Source organism: Homalodisca vitripennis, chromosome 8, assembly GCF_021130785.1.
Source record: "Homalodisca vitripennis isolate AUS2020 chromosome 8, UT_GWSS_2.1, whole genome shotgun sequence".
Taxonomy (NCBI): Eukaryota; Metazoa; Arthropoda; class Insecta; order Hemiptera; family Cicadellidae; genus Homalodisca; species Homalodisca vitripennis.
Window position 1 is genome coordinate 68239220 of NC_060214.1, and position 19375 is coordinate 68258594.

At 36.9% G+C, this 19375-nt stretch overlaps 1 protein-coding gene across 5 annotated transcripts in view; it reads right to left on the bottom strand.

The window, feature by feature from the left end:
* LOC124367680 overlaps positions 1–19375 on the bottom strand; it is a 50165-nt gene that overhangs the window by 19693 nt on the left and 11097 nt on the right. For 4 of the 5 annotated variants that reach the window (XR_006922920.1, XR_006922922.1, XR_006922921.1 and 1 more), the window contains exon 3: positions 3821–7983. The exons of the other annotated variant lie outside the window; for it this stretch is intronic. The gene's annotated coding sequence lies outside the window, so the exon portion shown is untranslated. The remainder of the gene's footprint in view (positions 1–3820; positions 7984–19375) is intronic. 5 annotated transcript variants of the gene reach the window in all.

A 19375-nucleotide genomic window follows, 5' to 3' on the forward strand; every position in this document is an offset into this window, starting at 1 on the left:
ACAATGTAACTCATGTGCGCAAAGTTTTGAACTCAGATCGTCGACTAAGTATTCGTTTAATTGCCCAGATGTTACATTTACCGAAATCTGTGGTTCATGATATTGTGACGGAGCATTTGAACATGCGCAAAGTGTGTGCGAAGATGGTCCCAAAAGTGCTCACAGGCGACCAGAAATTACGGCTCACACCGCCTTACTTGTGAACAGCTACCTGACCAAGGCCGGCATCCCAACTCTTCCACAACCGCCCTACAGCCCAGATGTGGCCCCCCCAGACTTTTTTTGTTTCCTCACCTGAAAAGGCAAGCTTTTTGAGACGACAGAGGGGATCCAAGCAGCTTGCACCGCGGCTCTCAAGGCTATTCCGGAGAATGCCTTCTGTGACGCGTTCAATGCTTGGAAATCGTGCTGGCAACGCTGCATCGACGCAAAAGGAGCCTATTTTGAAAGTTTTTAAAGAGTTGTAACGATTTGCTCAATACATTTTTTTTAATCGACTCAGTCCTATTACTTTCCGGACAAACCCTGTATTCCTATGTCCTGGAGGTTGTCTAGAGTGGTTTTTGTTCCTAAGCCTGGTAATCTTTAATGATCTTAGAGCATTCTATCCATTCTCCTGAAAATATGGAGATCTTGTTGAGGTATTCCTGGAGGGGAGCCTGGCTGACACATCCTCGACACATTAAATATATTCTCTGTGAGTCATGTTCATGAACTGGTACGAAGAATTGAAGTGACTGAGTATTAAGAGTTAACACTCGTATGCTATTAGACACCCGAAGCTTAAAGGTTGGATGACTAACTTTTGTGACTGGGTAGAGATCCTGTTTCAAACCTGGTATGGCAATACCTCCTTCACATTGTGAGTCCTACGGCCAGGACCACTCGGAACCTGCGGAGAGGACTTCTGTTTCCTCTGTTGTGGAATGTTGTACTGGATGATCTACAGTACCTCTCAATTGAAAAGTATTTGTGCAAGATTTGCAGATAATATGGAAAATCTGGTTATGTGTACTGGACGATGGATGACTACAAATCTCATGAATAGTGTGCCCTTGAGACGTCTGGACTGCTGGTGTACAAGGATTGGTCTTTCAAGGGACTGACTACTGATCCTTTCATTAAAAAGAGAAAGATGGAAGACATTTGACCACTGTTGATACAAGGAATAATGTTCCTCTGTAAAAGATGAAATAAATGGCACTGAGTTTTGGGTTTTGTAGTACTATAACGTTTAATTGAATTTTTACTTTTCAGAAAAGAGCTTAAAGGGTTGACTGGGCGATACGACTGACGAAAGCTGCAGAGGACGTTTTCATCTTAAAACTTTTGACACCATCATGCACAACAACATCACTTATGCTTTCTCCATAAACACAGCACATGCTCTCATGGGTTTCTGCTGCACTATTCCCTCCCGCTCGCAGGAAATGAATAACACTCCTCAATTCACATTTGGTGGTGGGGAAGTTCCACAATAGACTACTCCGCACCCCACAGACCTGCCACTTGTTACTGAGTATTGAAATGGTAAAAAAAGGCATTATGTGTTATGAAAAATGTTTCAAAAAGAGAAACCTGTATTCAAAGTTTTAGAGAACTAAAAACAATGACTGTTCCTAATATGGTACATATTCTATTGTCTTATAAGTGGAAAGGAACAACTTGTAAAATTTATAACTATTCATGATTATTCTACTACAACAAAGCATTTCCTACAACTCTTACCAGTTATACACACACACACACACACACACACACACACACACACACACACACACACACACACACACACACACACACACACGATAGCGTTTTAAATATACAATATATGCAGAAACAAGAATATCTATTCATTTATCACATCAATAGCTCATAATAGACATAACAAGTCAAATCGCCATAACATGGAGTAGCAGATAAAAATCTTATTTATTTAAACGTAGCAGTAGTAGGTATGTGCTTTGTTTATGTTTCACTTTTTACGTATTTTCCTTAAAATACCTGTACATATCCCGCATTTTTCCCATAAATAGTAAATTTAAGTACAATTCCTGCACTTTCCGGTTGCTGGACACCCTGTAGTTCTAATAATCCTTTTCAACAGCAGGAGAAGTTAAAAGGAACTGTGATGAAAAATGACTAATTCAATGTCAATGAACAAAGACAACAATACTATTAACACATTCACTGATAAAAATCCCTACATAGAGTTCCGTATTTTTTTTTTATGCTGAAATTTTAAAAATATATTTTTACTTACTTTTGGATGAGATATGATAGAAATATATGAAAATTACTCATTAGTCACAAAAATTATCACTCTCTACAATTTTGGGAATGCAGTAACTCTAGTTACCGCTCGCAATAGGGAGCACCATTTCATGGCAGTGGGAATATTCAAAATGAATTCATTGTAGCTAAGTGCACTGTATTTTATTCATTTAGAAAAACATAAACAATATTTAAACGTAAATGTGTAAACCAAAATGAATGTAAAAGTTTATAAAAGTATGAAAAAGTTGATATACATCTCCGCTAACTCACTCAGTTATTATTTACAAATATGTGGTGAGTAATTATAACAAAATATATTTAAATGTTTACTTGAAGTGATTGTAGTTTATACAAAATGCTGTAGTACATAAGTTTATAAAAATGTAAGAAAAAAGAAGAAATAAGTTTACTGAAATAAAACATTGATACAAATTTGCATATACTCATACATCCTAACTAACCCACCCAAAAGTCATTTATTGTTTACAAATACGCCTAGAGCTTGGTTGTTGTACACCACTTGGTCCCGGGGAAAGATCCATTGTGTTGCACAATCACTTACTACTACAAAAACTTTAAAAAAAATCATTAAAAAGTCTAATGTGAAAACAAAGTGCATAAAAATGCGGGAAAAGTACCTCCTGAGAAGAAAGAAATATGGCGTTCTGATAGCTCGAGTGCTGGCCACACACTGACCTCATTTCAGAACAAAGACTCTATGGAAACCATAGTTACCGCCTGCTCCTAGCGCAGCGTAGCAGTGGTAACCAGAGTTAACGCCCGCAGCGAACATGTTAATATATATTTCCTTTGGCAGTTCCCAAAGTAGATGTACAATGGCATCAAAGTAGAGAGCAATGATAAACCAGTAGTTGGTGATCCGAGGCGATTGGACTTTAGAGCCAGGCTCCATATCGAGGCAATTGCCTGGGAGAAGGTTAAGGGTAGTGATGCGCGATCGTGAGGTGTTAAAGTTTTCGAACTGTCACTTTATAAAATGTTAACATTTTTTAACAAACTCATTTGTTTTGCTGGATAAGCTGCTGCAGCAAAAGTTGCAGACGGAAATAAGCGGTTTGATTTAAATTTCATACTTTTCCACTTTGTATCTACTAGAAAACACATTTCAAATTTGGAAAGAAAATTTATGTACTTGTAAATATGTTTTACTTCTGTTTCAATTGTTCATAATTGCACATCACTAGTAAATGGTCATGTGATAATATTTCATGGAAAGTTCACTGACAACTTACAACACTTAATCTAGCTTCTTGAAGAGACTGGAGTGTACTGAAAACCTCTATTTTACTCACTGGGGAGCGCAAAAAGTTTTTAAGATTAATTTACCCTGAAGTTTGATCCATCCTGTTTGAGTAGAACACAGAACAGAACCCTTCTATTAACCTTCATTCCAATAAAATGCAAATGATTTTTATAAGAGGCTATAATTTATTGTAATGCAGTGAAAAAAGCAAAAATTCAAAGCTCTCTCTCTTTGCCAAGTGCTAAAGAAAAATTGAAATAATGTTACTTAGGTACTTACCGGATCTTGTAACTGAAGTGGAACCTCGTTCACTGAGTCTTCCCTGATTGAGGTCAGCAGCTGTTGACCCACTGGGTTGCCATTTCTAACATTAGTTCTATGCAGTTGCTGATACTGATGCCAATTTCTACTGTTCTCTACACTTGCGCTAATACTGTTTTGCTGCATTGCCACTGGTTGATATAGTAATCTGTTCAAAGCTGCTGCTTGAGGTCTTTCATTCTGATTGGAACCTTGGAATTGGTGGGTCATATATGGTGGATTTGAGAAGCTCCCTATGTTTTGCCTTGTGTGTGTCCTACTATTGTTTAACATGTGATTTTGCAACTGCGGCGTTTGGAGCATTACTCAATATTTGATGCATCAAAGGCACTTTATGATTTTGTTGCTGCTGTGCTATATTCGTGCTGAAGCCCAACCTGTACTGTACTGTATTGTAGGGTGGTGGTGGTGGACGGTCTTGTAATGAATTTGGCTGACCCCCTACAGGCAATTGAGGTATAATATGATTTTGTATACTTGCACCTTCATTGTTAGGCTGTAAAACTACTGACTGAGTTGGGGCATTAGTAAGCTTTATGCCTTGACTGGAGGTTTGGAACTGGGATTGATTTTGCAATTGATATGAAAAGTTTGTTGCTATTCCACTATTAGTTCCGTATGGAACACGATTGGCAACAGGAGTACTATTGGCAATAGCAATGGAATTTACTGTGGGACTATTGTTAACATTGACAGTACAAACTTGCTGTTTGGCCACATTTGGTATGGCTTCTGCCGACTGATGTGCTGAATCCACTGAACCCAAAGGTTGTATGTTCTTATTTTTACTGGTCAATCGAGTCGAAGAAGTAGTCAGATGATGTACCAGACGCTCATTGACTACAGAGAGAACTGTATCATTCTTTGCTTGGGCCGAACGAATCACTTGAGTTCTTCTTGTTCCAGTTTCTTGTTGACCATTGTACTTTGCTAACAGATCTTGCATTTTTGGTCCACATGGGTCCAAGTGTGCTAATCTCAGTATGTCGTCTGACCCTTCCTCTTTATAGCCCGAGACGTAAAGTGACACAATGCACCGTTTCACAAACGTGTATAACACACTAAATGGCCCTTCTTCCAATTCAAACAAATAGTTAAAAGCTTTAGAGAAAATATTTCCTTGTACTTTCATGAGCCCTTTAATTAGTTTTCGCAGATTATAAATGTAATTAATATTTTCTCTATCAATGTTTAAGAGGGACTGCGTGATTCTGAAATACATTGCGGTAAGTATGACAAGCTCACAGAATTCACATTTCTCCAGCACTGACAAAAACAACTCTTTTAATTTAAAACTACGCAGATTTAACATTTCAGCGTAGTCATCATTTGCCCGCTTTATCTCTTCATACCTTAGTATTTCCGAAGTCAATCTTTTTGCCCTCTCTATGCGCTCAAATTTTCGGTTACAGTCAGCAATTGCTAAATGTAAGAGTTCTGCAGTTTTATTAACTTTAACGTTTATCTCATCACTAAATTTAATGTAATATATATACATGTAGAAATATACAATGGTGTTGGTTGTGTAATCCGGCACGTTCATCCTTGTTGACGTCATGAATTCACCAATATTTTCTACTATTTCTCCAGGTATGACATCAAAGGGCTGGCCAAAATAGAAAGTGTAAATATTTGCAGCTTTCATCACCATATTATTTTCTTTCACGTTCATTTGAGCGTTTTGCCTTACAGTAGACAATGGCTGGGTCTTTTTTGCATTTTGTAAATGGGAACTCTCCTTTGACGATGTCAGATTTGGTTGCATAGTTTGAGACTTTGGAGATTCAACTGAAGTTCGAATTGTCTGGAAATTCTGGTGCCTTTGTTCTTCCAAATTTGTACGCTCAGTAGATGCTGACACCAGGCCTGCAGACGGAACTAACTCTGGAGAAGTATTTATCGTATCGTCTGACACAACTTGGGTTATGTTTTCTCCACTGGTTGCTGAGGTACCATTATTTATTATAGTCCCAGTGAAGTCAGACTCTAATTGACTGATTGTAACAGGATTTATATCTAACGATTTTCTTTCATTTCTCAATTTATTTACTTTTTGTTCTAATGACAAGCTTTTCTTATGTGTAGGAACTTTTGGAACATTTCTATCTCTATCTTTGGAGTCATTGGTTTTAGCTTGAGAAACTGTAGGTCTACTTGATTCCTTCGATTCTGACATTTGATCAATTGATTTCCTTTGTCTTTTAATACAGAGGGTTTTATCTGTTTCTTCTTCTGAGATATCAATAGCATGTTTTTTAGCAGTCAATTGCTTATCAAGTTGTTTAACCTGAGAAGTAAACTCTCGTAATTGTTCTTGAAGCTCTGTAGTTTTCCTAACTTTATTTTTATCAAGGCTAGCATTTTTTGATATTTGCTTGTTGACTTGTTTATTCTGTCCCTTTTTATATTGTAAAACATTGGTTTTAGTCTTTTCAACAACATCAACCGCATATTGATCATTACAAAGTTCAACATTATCTTCAAACGATGTACAGTCACGGGAATCTTCTTTACGACCCATACCATCCTTAAAAACAGGTGGTGGAGTCTCAGAAGGATTTTTGTCCAGCAGCATTATAACAGATTCAGTTAAAGACGATCCATCAAAACTTCTCATCCCTGGTTGCATTGATAAATTTATATTAGACTCAGTAAAAGATTTTATGCTAACCTCACTACTATTTCCAGATAAAGTCTGATGTTTATCATTTATTACACAACATAGTTCTTTTCCTTGTGTTAGGTTTTCTCCAACATGTCCAAAATCTTTTACTGTGGTTTCATTCACAGGACTTGAAGTATTATGATTTATTTTCATATGGACAATATTACTGACCTTCCCTTCAACATCACTTGTCTTAAATTTGGAAAAAGTTTTTGCGGCCGTTGTTACTGAATGAGTTTCATCCGGTTTTTCTACACTTGTATTACATTTTAAATTATTTTGTACATTCTTGTTCTGCCTTACTTGACTTGAATTCATATTAATGTTCATAATGTTTAAACTCTGTGCTAATTTTTCTTGAAGTTTAGTTATCTGTAATATGTGTGCATGGTTTACCAATGCTTTATCTTGCTGTTTTTCTTTATTTGTGACTATTTCACTTTCTAACCTAGAATTAGTTTCCATGTCTTTTGTGTTTTTAGCTTCTTTATTTACTTGTGTGACATTATTTTCTAAAAATATACTACCTGGACTATTACAAGTATTTTTGCTCGTATCATTTCCTCCAGCACACTCATTTGGTTTTGTGTCAAACGTTTCGTGACCATCAACATTTTCTGTTTCCAGATCTTTCTCATTGTTTAATTCTACCACTGCTTCTTTCTCATGTATCTTCAAATACATATTTTCAGTTTTCTCACCATTCTTTTGATCCAAGACATCAATTTTCGTTTGACAAACAGCGTTCGTTTTACAAGCTTTAAGTGAATAAAGCTTTGTGGGCACATTCTGTTGCAATTGTTCTTCCTGATTACACCCACTCTCACTTAGCTTACTTTCACAATTGCTGCCAGATTTCTCCCCTGCGTCCTCTGACATATCAACACCTCTTGCCATTTTATTTCTCTCCAAATTTGTTGTTTCAACTTGCTCTTCGTAAGGTTTCAAGGCTTCATCTACATTTTTATTGACCATATCTTCATTACGTCCACTAGCAGGTTTCTGGACATGTATTGATGTCTCTACGTTTCTGACAAATAACACAGACTCGTCTGAATTTAGGGCGAGTGGTTTGCCAATTTCCACAGTAACATTTGTGACTAATGATTTCTCACTAATCTCATTTGGAACAGGTGGCTTATCATCATCAATGTTCATGGCAGATCTTACTTCATTTTCTAAGTTTGTAGATGATTCCATTAAATTATGTATGTTCACAAGTCCTTCGTCTTCCTTAACATTCACTTCACACATCTTGCTGTCATCTGTTTTTGTAATTATATTATTCTCCATTATATCCTCCTCTGTTGTACTGATTGATTCTAGGCCCTCGTCATCAGTAAGATCGATTTCGATTGAGTCCTCATCCTCTTCAAGAATCAGATCACTTGAGAACTTCGCTTGAAGGCAAGGCTTCTCGTTCTGTGTGGTCCTTTCTTTTTCTACACTTGATCTCCTAGAAAACATGTTAAATGCTAAAAATCTAAAGCAATAAATTGAGTATACAGTACACAATGAGAACCATTAGTTTCTACAAATTTTCAGAAAATTTTAAAGAACTTTTTATTGAGAAATGTGAATGTCACGGTACACTAACTAAAATCATAATTTAATTATAATACACACTTAATTTGCATAATTAACAATGATTATGCTTTTATTATATAACCATTTTTACATTAGAACATGACTAGAGAATAATCGGAAATGGTGTATGTTTACTTGGGTAAACCAATAAAAGACTAAATACAAATAAAGTAGTACATTTTTTTTAATACACATAAAAAGATATATTTTAATATTGAGAAAAATCAGAAACATGTTCATGGAACATACATATAGTACAGAATTGTTAAAAATATTTAGGTATTCTTAAGGAAACATGTATGAAAACAAAACATGTTTTCTTCCAAAGTTTAAACAACATTGTTTTTTTGTCTTGACAACATTCATTGATGACAAAGCAACTTCACATATATACAACATAGAAAACAGAAGTATTGATTTCATAGCTTTTTTGAGGTTATTGGATATTCATTCAACAGAGATACAAAAGAATGCAATATCTACATTCACTTTATATTTCTCAAATTTTGACTCAGCATCAGCTAATTTATAGTACTGTAGTTGAAGAATACAGTAATTTCAATTAATCAACAAAGTGGGAAAATTAAAATAAATTTATAAAGAATATTAGAGGAGATGAAAATGCTGAATTGTTGATAAAATTAATAACACATTTTATTAAAAGTAAAAATGTATACATCTCAAATTGAAATGTACTAACTTTATATTAAATTAGTTGTAGGATTTACATATATGAGTCTGTAAGTAGCTATGAAGTTGATAAATTCCCAGTAGTTGACAGAACCGATTAGAAAAATTAATACTAGCACAATGAAACAAAATGATTGATCCATCTATTTACTGATAGCTTGGTGAGCCTACATGTGATGTATAACATGAAATGGAGGGAAAAGTACTTAATTCTTATACAAGACTTCTATCCGATCTCGGTTTACTCTCAACGAGTTCTCAGTAAGTTCGGGGGTAGCGTTGAAAGTGTTCCCCGTGGTAAATTAAGGCTTACTGAATTAATCTCTCAATTTATTCATTTTATTATGATTCTTTTCAATTTAAACTTTAATCTTTAAATCAATTTAAAGTACTTTTTCCAATATTTACGAGTTTATTTAATTTTCCAGGAATTACTTTAAAGTTTGAAAAAATGTATTTATTAATCTTTCATTATTTTCAAGAGTAGTACTTCATTTTTTGACAGAAAGTAAATGTTTGTTTTAACTTTATTATAAGAAAATAATTTTTTTTAGTTAATTTTTTTCTGATATAGTTTGTTTTATTGTGCTAAAATTCTTTTAGTTTATTTTATCTTAGAAGTTATATTTTGATTTAGTACTTGACTTTGATTTGATACTAACATTTTATAATAATTTATTTTGATTGAATCCAACTTGTGATAAAAAAAGTATTTCTTAAGAAAGTTACATATAGTAGAATCGCTCTGGTTCAGCCGGCAGATAAACCGGTCGTCTTCTTGGAAATGATAAACCATCCACTGGACAGTTTTTCACAACAGAAATCGACAAGATTCAACTTATTTATTAAATTTCCGGACAAAACGTAAACAAATCATTTTAGTTCAGTTGAGGATCGATTTCGTTTGTTACGTGCCTAATACGTTTTGTGTTTAACTGTATTAAGTGTCTGCAGGAAAACATGTTTATGAAAATGGGCAAAAAAACATAAACATACAACAGTATTATCTGTTATTTTATGTATTTTCAGAAAAACTGAAGCATGAAATTGCTTGTAAAAAACTGCAATTTTCCCTAAAAAATAAGAGTAGGGAAACTTCGTTCGGAGACCCATTTTGGTGACTGAATAAAACACAAAAACACCGATTAAGTCAAGGCCATCACTGTTTTGCCACTTTACTACTTACAGCTACTGCTCTTATGTATAGTGGTTGAGGCCCAAGATGATAGGTCGGCCGACTTTAGTTTTCAAATGGATAGTTATGTGTTTGGGGACTTGCCACAACACAGGGGTAAAACTAACCAAGATAAACTCCACTACACTAGTGGGGGCATGGTACGTAAGTTGAGACTCACAAACATCAACCAATCAATCACAACAATCAACAACAACATCAATCAACATCAATCTTCATTTACAGACCACGTCATGTGAAATACAACGTTTTGAAAAAATCAGGTCTTGATTCAAGGACTCAAATTATTCTTGATTTCATACGTTCTTGGGATTGTTCTTAAATAGTTTTGAGATTTTATTCTTCTTCTTCTTTTATGGGGTGGCCTACTGCTGCCTTAAAAAGCACTTAAGCCTCAAGGGCTTTTTGTGCACCCCGGAAGCACACCATGAGGCCTATCAGTCTATGATTTCAGCAGTTCCACAAACCGCCGACAACAACCTATCAGGTCCTCCTGGGGAAATTCACCACCCGTCCAAACTACCAAAGATGGCATACCACTCCCTTGCTATTGAAGTGCAGTCAAAGAGCAAGTGTTCGGCAGTTTCGGAAATGAGAAATGGGAATATTGACAGTCACTAACATCTACCTGCTGGAAGTGATCTACCTGGCATCCTCAAGACAACTGCAGCACCACATGGACACTCGCACCTACCAAACCAGGAATGCCACAGACTTTGCTCTGCCGATTCATGACAGTAGTCGCCTTCATATGCTGGAGCCAAGTTTTTCAACATCCTTCCTGACACAATCAAGAGAGCTGACCCAATTATCTTAAAGAAAAAACTTCAAACTTGGTTGCTCCAACGACCGTTCTACACCATAAGTGAATTTCTGGACTGGCCAAATTTTACAATGAAAGCAAGTTCTGGACTGAAATTACTATTACAAATAATGTATTGTATTAAGTGACACCATTTTCAATCTTGAAGATTGTAAAATAAAGATATTCTCTCCCTTTCATCCTGCTCATCACACATTCTACAGAGCGAATCCTCCTGAAGGATGTCGACTCTGTGAAGATGCTTCCTCAGGTGACCATGTTCTGTGATAAGACCTATAACCCGAGAAGACATTGATCTATTTAGTGAGAGAATGTCCTACACCATTCTGGAGAAAGGCGACTGTAATACCATTCTGCTCATTCTCATGCCCGGATGAAACCTCCACCTTCTCTCATGTTTCACGCGAACCCATTTTGAGATAGCCCCAAAGGATTCACACCTTGGAACACCGCAGAACGGTTGAGGGCCCGTCATAATTGACGCTGAGCCCTGGTTGGCCAGGGCATCAGATCTTTCATTCCCAGGAATCCCCCCATGACCAGGAACCCAAAAAGTGGTCACATTGTTGATTCTGGCAAGGGAGGAAACCGCTTGATAGCAATCCCAGACTAGTTTGGATTTGATCACACAAGAGTCCAGCGCCATCAGTGTTGCCTGACTATCCGTGAAAATGATAATCGTCTTGCTCCTATATCGCAGACGAAGATTCTCACACGCACATTCCATAATGGCTGCGACCTCAATACAATACAATTCCTTTATTTGACATATTCATGGAGACCAGTACATAGCATCAATAGTTGAACAGTATCAAAATAATGTAGTTTCAGAAAGTAATATATTAAATAATGTAAGTCATAATTAGTTAGTTAAATGTATTGTTAACTAGTTTGTCAGGAACTCCTCTTCTGAGTAGAAAGGCCTTTCCTGGAGCCATAGGGTCAGCTGCCTTTTGAAGTGGCTGGGATGTACTTTCTTGAGATGTTCGGGCAGATGGTTGAAATAGAGTGCTCCTTTGTAGGTTGGTCTCTTTTCAAAGAAGACTGAGGGTGAAATTAGTGGCATGTCTGGTGTTGTATCGACTGTATGAAGGATTACTTCTCTTATGTAGAGGGATATAACTGTGAGAATTTTAAGTTGTTTGTACGATTCTCAGCAGCTAACTTGGTAGTTTAGGTTTGCCAGGCATCTAATTGCTCTTTTTTGTTTCAGGAGTACCTTTTCCAGATTGGTTTTAGTTGTTCCTCCCCAAATCGCTATGCCATACCTGAGATGGGATTCAATAAGGGCATAGTATGCGATTCTGGATGTGTCTGGCCTACATACTTGCTCGATTCTACGTATAACGTAGATACCTGAGCACAGTTTCTTGCATAGTTGGTCTATATGGGGTTTCTATGAGAGTTTAGAGTCAATTATGATGCCTAGGTGTTTTGTGTCAGTTTTTGTTTCTAGGCCTGGTTGTGAAAAATTTGTGTCTACCCGTTTGGTCGTGAAATTTAACTGTACAGTCTTCATTTCATTTAGGACTAGGTCGCGTTAGCAACACAGTAATCTTTAGTTCTATTGAAGTGAATGTTTGTTTTTCTGTCCAGTGTGTCCAATGATTTATCAGTAAAAGTAAGAACTGTATCATCTGCATACATGACTGTGTAGCAGGAGGCATCCTCTACCAGTCCGGCAGGTCGTTTGTGAGTAGGAGGAACAAGACTGGTCCCAGTACTGATCCTTGTGGCACACCTCTCTGTATGTTAATGGTTTCGGAATAGATCCTATATTTTACATTGTTTTCAGTATTGGTTATTTCCACAAGTTGTTTCCTACCATTGAGGTAGCTGTGGAACCAGTCAGCTGTCTTTCCTCCTATGCCGAGGGTTCTTAGCTTTTGAAGATGTAAATTGTGGTTAAGGCCTTACTGAAATCCAGGAATAGACAAGTTGAAGTACCTCCTTCTTCTAGTTGTTCTATTAGTTGAATTAAGGCTGTGGCTGTTGATCTACCTTTAAGGAACTCGCGTTGCTGGCTTGTAAGGAGGTTATGTTTTTCAAGATGACAAAGAAGTCTGTTTAGGACTATCTTTTCTATGATTTTGGAAAAAGTTGGTATGAGGGAATGTTTTGTATTTTGGATATACTTTTTGCTATTTTTAGTTTGGTCGGGAAAGTTCCTTGAGGGAGAGATTTGTTAATTATATCTGTTAGGGGGCCTGATATCTCAGGCTTGCAGTTTTTTGCTAATTTTGCTGATATTTCATCAATCCCGGCTGAGTGTTTGGGTTTCCAAGAATCTATAGCTTTTAGGACCTCATCCTCTGTTGCTGGTGTGAACTGGAGGTTATGATCTGTTTTTGGTGCAATGTATGGCTGTGTTCCATTCACACTTGTGTTATTGTTATGGAGTGTTCTTTCAGCTATTGTTGCAAAAAAGTTGTTAAAATAGTTTGCTATTTTTACTGGGTCATGTATTGTGTTGTCATATATTTTTAGGTAAAGTTTGGTGTCAGTGTTTGATTTGGCTTTACGCTCACTACTTATCACCTGCCACAGAGCTTTAGTCTTATTTTCTGCCCTGCAGACGTAAGCAAGAGCATTTTCTTTCCGAAGGGTTTTTAGTCGCTGATCGTACTCTTTCTTTCTTGCAGCTGTCTCAGCTTTGTCTTACGCTTGCCCTGTGGTCTGTTCTTTTTCAAGGGCTTGTATATATAGGCACCCTTAAGTCAAGTGCAATCATTGTCCCAGCACTGTTTTCTCTTGTTGTCCAGATTTAGAGATTTTCTTCCGACAGGTGTTGTTTAGTATAGACTGTATGATGTTGTCAAATTTGTTGTAGGCATCATTTACATCTTGAGTTAGGTAGTCAGTTTCCCAACTTTGGACCTTTAGTATGTCATTGAAAGCGCCTACTCTTCTTTTGCTGAAAATTATTCTTTTTTTCTTTGCATTTATTTTGGGTGGGTTTTAATGCAGTTAGTTTAGCCAGCTGTGCTGAGTGGTCGGAAAGTCCTGATAATATGACTGATGTTTCCATTAGTTGGGGGTCAATATTAGTGCAGATCCAGTCTATTGATTTTACAGTGTCCTTGGTAACTCGTGTGAGTGGCAGGCTCATTCTGACAATGTTAAAAATAGTCCGAAAATCGTCTATTTTTTCACTTGCATTGTCTTTTATGAGATTGTCCATGTTTATGTCCCCCATTAATACAATTGGTTTGTCTTGCATTTCTAGGGCTCTTTCCAATTGCTCTGTAAGGATGTCAATTGCTTGTTCTAAGTTTGCACTTGGTGCTCTGTAGACTCCTAGGACCAGAATAGTTTGTCTGGTTAGTTTTATTTCAAAGAGGGCTGTCTCGCAAATGAGTTCGGTCTCATCTCCACTTGTGTATAAGAGTTTCACTTGATGTTCCATATCTTTCTTTGCATATCCTGCCACACCCCCTTTGACACGGTTTTTTCTTGCAATGCTTCCAATGAGTGTGTAACCTTCTATACAAGTGTTCCGAAGATTGTCTTGGGATAAGCCGTGTTCTGTTATTATTACAAGATCTGGTTCTTCATTTTGTAAGAAATGAGTTAGCCTGTCAATTTTGTTTGAAATCCAGTTAATATTCTGGTATGCGAGTGTAAGTTTCATCTCTTTACGTGTTGATGTTATTTGATTTTCTTGAATGCTGAGTTCCGGAGGATTCAGGGTGTGTACTTGATGTGCTGTTTGTGTTTTTCTCTAGGTTGCTGTCGTTCCGCTAAAAAACTATGCTGACCTGTTTGGTTCTGATGGTCATTTGATTGTCCATGTGTACTTTTGTTGTGCTGTTTATCTGTAGCTGTATTTTTGAAAAGTTTCAGGAGTTCTTGAGAGTGAAGGGAGTTTGCCCTCTGTAACCACGTGCTGATAGTGTCATCTCTTATTGGTGTTATGTACAGGAAAGATTTTGTAGTCTAGAAATTGCAACTAGACAGTGGGGAATGGAGTTATATATATTTTCTGGGTTAGATGTCGTTCATACCAAAACAATGTTTTCGGCTTGCCTGCCTTGAAACTTATGAATGGTAGATGCGGTGTATCCTCGCTTGCACATTTCTCGCTTTTGAGATTGCTTGAATACAAGGCAAGTGTGTTTCTTTTTGTCAATGGTATGGCTAAGGTTGTCTAAGGAGTCAAAGATCTGAAATTTGAGGTCATTTTTAATGTAGCTTGTTGTCAACATTCCTTGTGTGTAGTATGGGGAGAGGAGGGCTGTGGTACTTCTAGTACATCTGTGAGAAATATTTAGCTCTTTAGTAGTTTCTGCTACCTCTGTTATTCTATGGGTACTCACTTCAAGGTGTTCCGACCTGTTTATATATGGGATTTGGTTTGTGTCGCCAATTAGTATGATTTCATGAGCTCCAGAGAGTTTGGCTGCAAACAAGATTTCTCCTGTATGCATCATTAGTACTTCATCGATAATGACCCGTTTGTAGCTGTTTCCTTGCTGGATATGACAAGAAGAATTTATCAGAAAAGAATGCAATGTTCTGAAATTGTCCTTGCGTGTGTTTGTATTCTGCTTTGGGTTGAGTCTGTTGAAACGTTTCCTAAAATTCTAAGCTGTCTCTTGTAGGGAACAAGATGAGGTCACCAGGTCGATAGTTATTTAGAATAAAGGTTGTCTTGCCACAGCCAGGCACTCCCTCCTGTATAAGGTGTATTTTCAGGTCAGGAGTTGCAGTAATGTCAATATCTTTAATGCTGTTATAGAGTTTCAAGTCATTAAGTATTTGAGTTTCGTCCGACACTAAGACTAGTTCAATTAAATAAACATTGTTGGGTGCAGCAGTGTACTTGTTTTTTCAGTTCCAGCAGGTGTGCCCCATCAAAGCCAAATTGGTAACTTTTATTTGTTTCTTTAGTTGTTAGAAACTCTCCAGTTTTAAGATGTCATATTTCTCCTTAGTTGTCCTGAGAAATTTTTGGATTCTATGGCTATCTTTGAGGATGTGGCTGATATCATGTTCTTGACAGACTGCACTCAGGTCTTTTAGGATGCTACTTTCTTTTACTCTCCACAATTCTTTTTGTTCTTCCATAGCACCACGTATGTAGGCCATTTTGCTTGTTGAGGTTTGATGTATGGGTGCATAGTAGTTAGGGTGTGGGAGTAAGCCCTGTGCTATTCTCCATTTACTGCACATCAGAGAGTCTCTGATAGGTGATATTCTTCCTATCTTTTTCTCGATTTTGTCAACTACGCTGTCTGGGATTTTGTCAATAATTTTTTTAAATTTATTGTTATCAGTATATATCTGAATACGGTGCAGGTAGGCGTTGCAGGAGTATTGGAGAATGACTTGCAGTAACTCTCTGATGCTTGACTGGGTTATTTCAAGTGTCTTTAAGTTAGTGTCCACTTGTACGGAGAATAGCACTGGGAATTTAATACAGTCCTTTGCTATTTCTAAGAATCTAAAAAGATTGAAAAAAATTGCTGCTGCTTTTGATGAGAAGTGAGAGTGTTTTAGGGAGCTGGGGCAGTCAATATCAAAGAAAGAAAGGCTGCAGGTATGTGATAGATCCTTGTCATCCTTATACTGAGTGGTGAAGAGTGGGGTTTCTTCAGGGTGAAAAGAAAAAATTTGTACCTTGAGAAGATCCGCTATCTTCCTGTGTTAGATAACAGATGTGGCCTATGTTACTGTTAAGAGATTTCTGGCTGATAAACCTGATGGTTGGTGATCTTGTCTCAGTAGATTCAGCTTTTTCTTGATCATTGATCTCTGCAGATTTCAGGGTTTGGCTAGCTTCTCCACTCACGTTCAATGTCTTTTGAGTCAGTTTTTCCAAAAATGTTTTCCTGTTATTCCAACAAAGTCTAGGCTTGGTATACAAGCTGTTTATTTATATGTACTCGTTGACATTGTTCCGAAAGAAGTCTTCAATGTTTTCTCCTGGTTTGAGCAGTTTTGCAGTATGAGGTGCATTTATTCCTTTGACTCATACTCTGCAGGGATTTTATTGTCATTCATTTTTGTACCAGTAGTGTGGTCGGATGAGTCTGTTGCATGTCTCTTTTCCATATATTTTTTTGCCAGTTTTATTTTTTGCTACCTGTAGAGATACACTAAAATAGTTCTTTCCTTTGCTTACATCAGTTTTTGTGCCATTACGTAATATGCAATTTTTATTACGTGGCACTCTCGTTTTAGCAGGCATATCCTGTGTCACCGTTGCTGGTTTAGTTTCTATAATATTATCTAGTTGTTCTTGAAATAAGCTCATTAAGTGTTCAAAATGATCTTGGCGGATTTTCATTTATGTAAGCTCAAGAGGAAAGAGTGACGTGGATATTGTGAAGCTAAAATCTGAGGGGTTTGTTTGAGTTTCTGTGTAAATTGACTGTATTACACCTTGCTTTAATACATATGATCACCATTTTTATTTTTCAGTTTATTTATATCGGTTTGAAGTTTTTTTATGACTTTTTCATAATCAGAGATAATTGTCTCCTTTTCTCTGTCTTGCTCCTCAAAAGTTTGTATTATTTCCATCTTAGATTGTTTTTCTTTGGTGAGTTGGTGTTCAATTTGGTGTAGTGTCTCAATTAAAACTGTATTTCTGTTTGTCAAGGCCTCTTTTGCACTTTTGAGTTCCTCAATTTGAAATTCAAACTTGACCTCACTGTAATTTTTCAACTCTGTGACATTTTGTATTAATTGAGCATTTTAAATTCCATGTTAAGTAGTTCTTGTTTTAACCTAGTGTTTTCAGTAAGCAAGGCATTTCCAGCCTCTGCAGCCAAATTGAGAGATGTTTCAAGATAATCATCTTTTAAGTTTTTAATTTTAATTTGAACATCTCTCAATGTTTCCTGAGTCAGGGAAATGTGATTGCTTATAACTGAACTGTTTGAGGGATCTTTAATTTCACACTCTGAGGCATAATCTTTGGGGGATATGCTTATCTGGCTAAGGAGTGTCACCTTCATAAGCTGTAGCGTCAATATTTAGGTCTGAGTTTGTATTATGAGACAAGCTCGATAATGGTTCTTTAATCTCTTGGTGTGTTTTATCACAGCTATTGCATTTCCACATATTTATTTCTGAAACTGTCCGTTTTTTAAGAGTTTTCTCAGGTACGCTCTGGCACCCCGCATGATGCCACATATTGCAGGGACCAGAACATTTTATTCCCGAGAATTTAACTCCAATGGAACAGGAGCCACGTGGATATTTTGTTGGCATTTTTTAAGTCTTGTAATGTTGCCATATAATGTTGTCTCTAGTGTTACTGTATAGTGTCTAGTATAGTTTACAGTAGAACCCCTCATATCCGGCCTCGGTTTTACCGCACCTCGGTTTATCCGGCCACTTCCCGGAAGCCAATATCGAAATTTATTTACCACGGCTTGCAGACGCGCAGTTGCACGCACTAGTCTCCCACGACTCGTGAGTTATTTTGGTTATCTATTTGTTTACATTTTCCTGTGTTGTCCTCAGTTGAGCTAATAGGTTTAACATGTAAACAGTTCTTGATTATTTCCAGTGCGGTTAGTACAGTACAGTACCATTTTTTTTTTCGTCAAGTGTTGTGTACTGTAGGTTGGTTTATCCGGCCGAATCGTTATCCGGCCAGGGGCTCGGTCCCGTGGTGGCCGGATATGAGGGGTTCTACTGTATTAATTTATGGTTAGGTGTAAGAGAGGACTTAATAGTCCTAACCTCGCCAATTGAATATGTTTTACGTTGTATTCAATAAAGAGATTTTTCATTTCATTTCATTTACTGGGTCAGCGGTAGTGTGGTAGGTTAGGTGAGGAATTTGCTGATGTTTGCTCTGTCAAGCGATGCACAGCTTTCACTGTCTGGTTTTACTCATATTCTTGTAGCAAGGTACCCTTTATCAAGCTGTAACTTATTTATTTCTTTGTTTTAAATATTGGGCTTGCTTAGGATATGTCGTCAATAGTAGACAAAATAATAAGTTTTTTTTATATGCTGGTTTGGCTGGTTCCAGTAGTCACAATTAGACTGTATGAACACTGTTAATAATAATAAAAATGAGTATTATTATTTCTTAGTTTATCCCTATCAGGTCAAAATTCAAAATAGATTGTTAAGATTCTTTCTACAATCTTTGTGGAGTCAGGTCTCATACAACTACTGTACAGCTGTGTCTGTGTTATTGCAGCTATCAGTGAGCCATGTCAGTGTCGCAGCTGTTGTCAGCACAGTCAGCAAATACCACGCCACAGACTATGTGTAACGCATGGCATACACGTATGGGTGTGGTTGATTATTATGGTTAAATAGACTTCAGTTCTTGAAAGTTTTAGTATTTGTGCTAGTAACTATTGGTTAACAAAGCCTATTAACAAGATAAAATAGCTTATTGTGAATAATGAGCTGCCTTTTCTCTAGAACTAGGTCAGCTGAGTGTCAAAATTTTACAAGAGTTCTTCCTTTCTTAACTTGCAAATCTTGATTTGTTTCTTTATGATATGTTCATTTACAGTTGTTGAAGTGAGGTTGTGTGTAGTTTCACAGGTACGTGTGTTGGTTTATTTATAAAAACTTCCA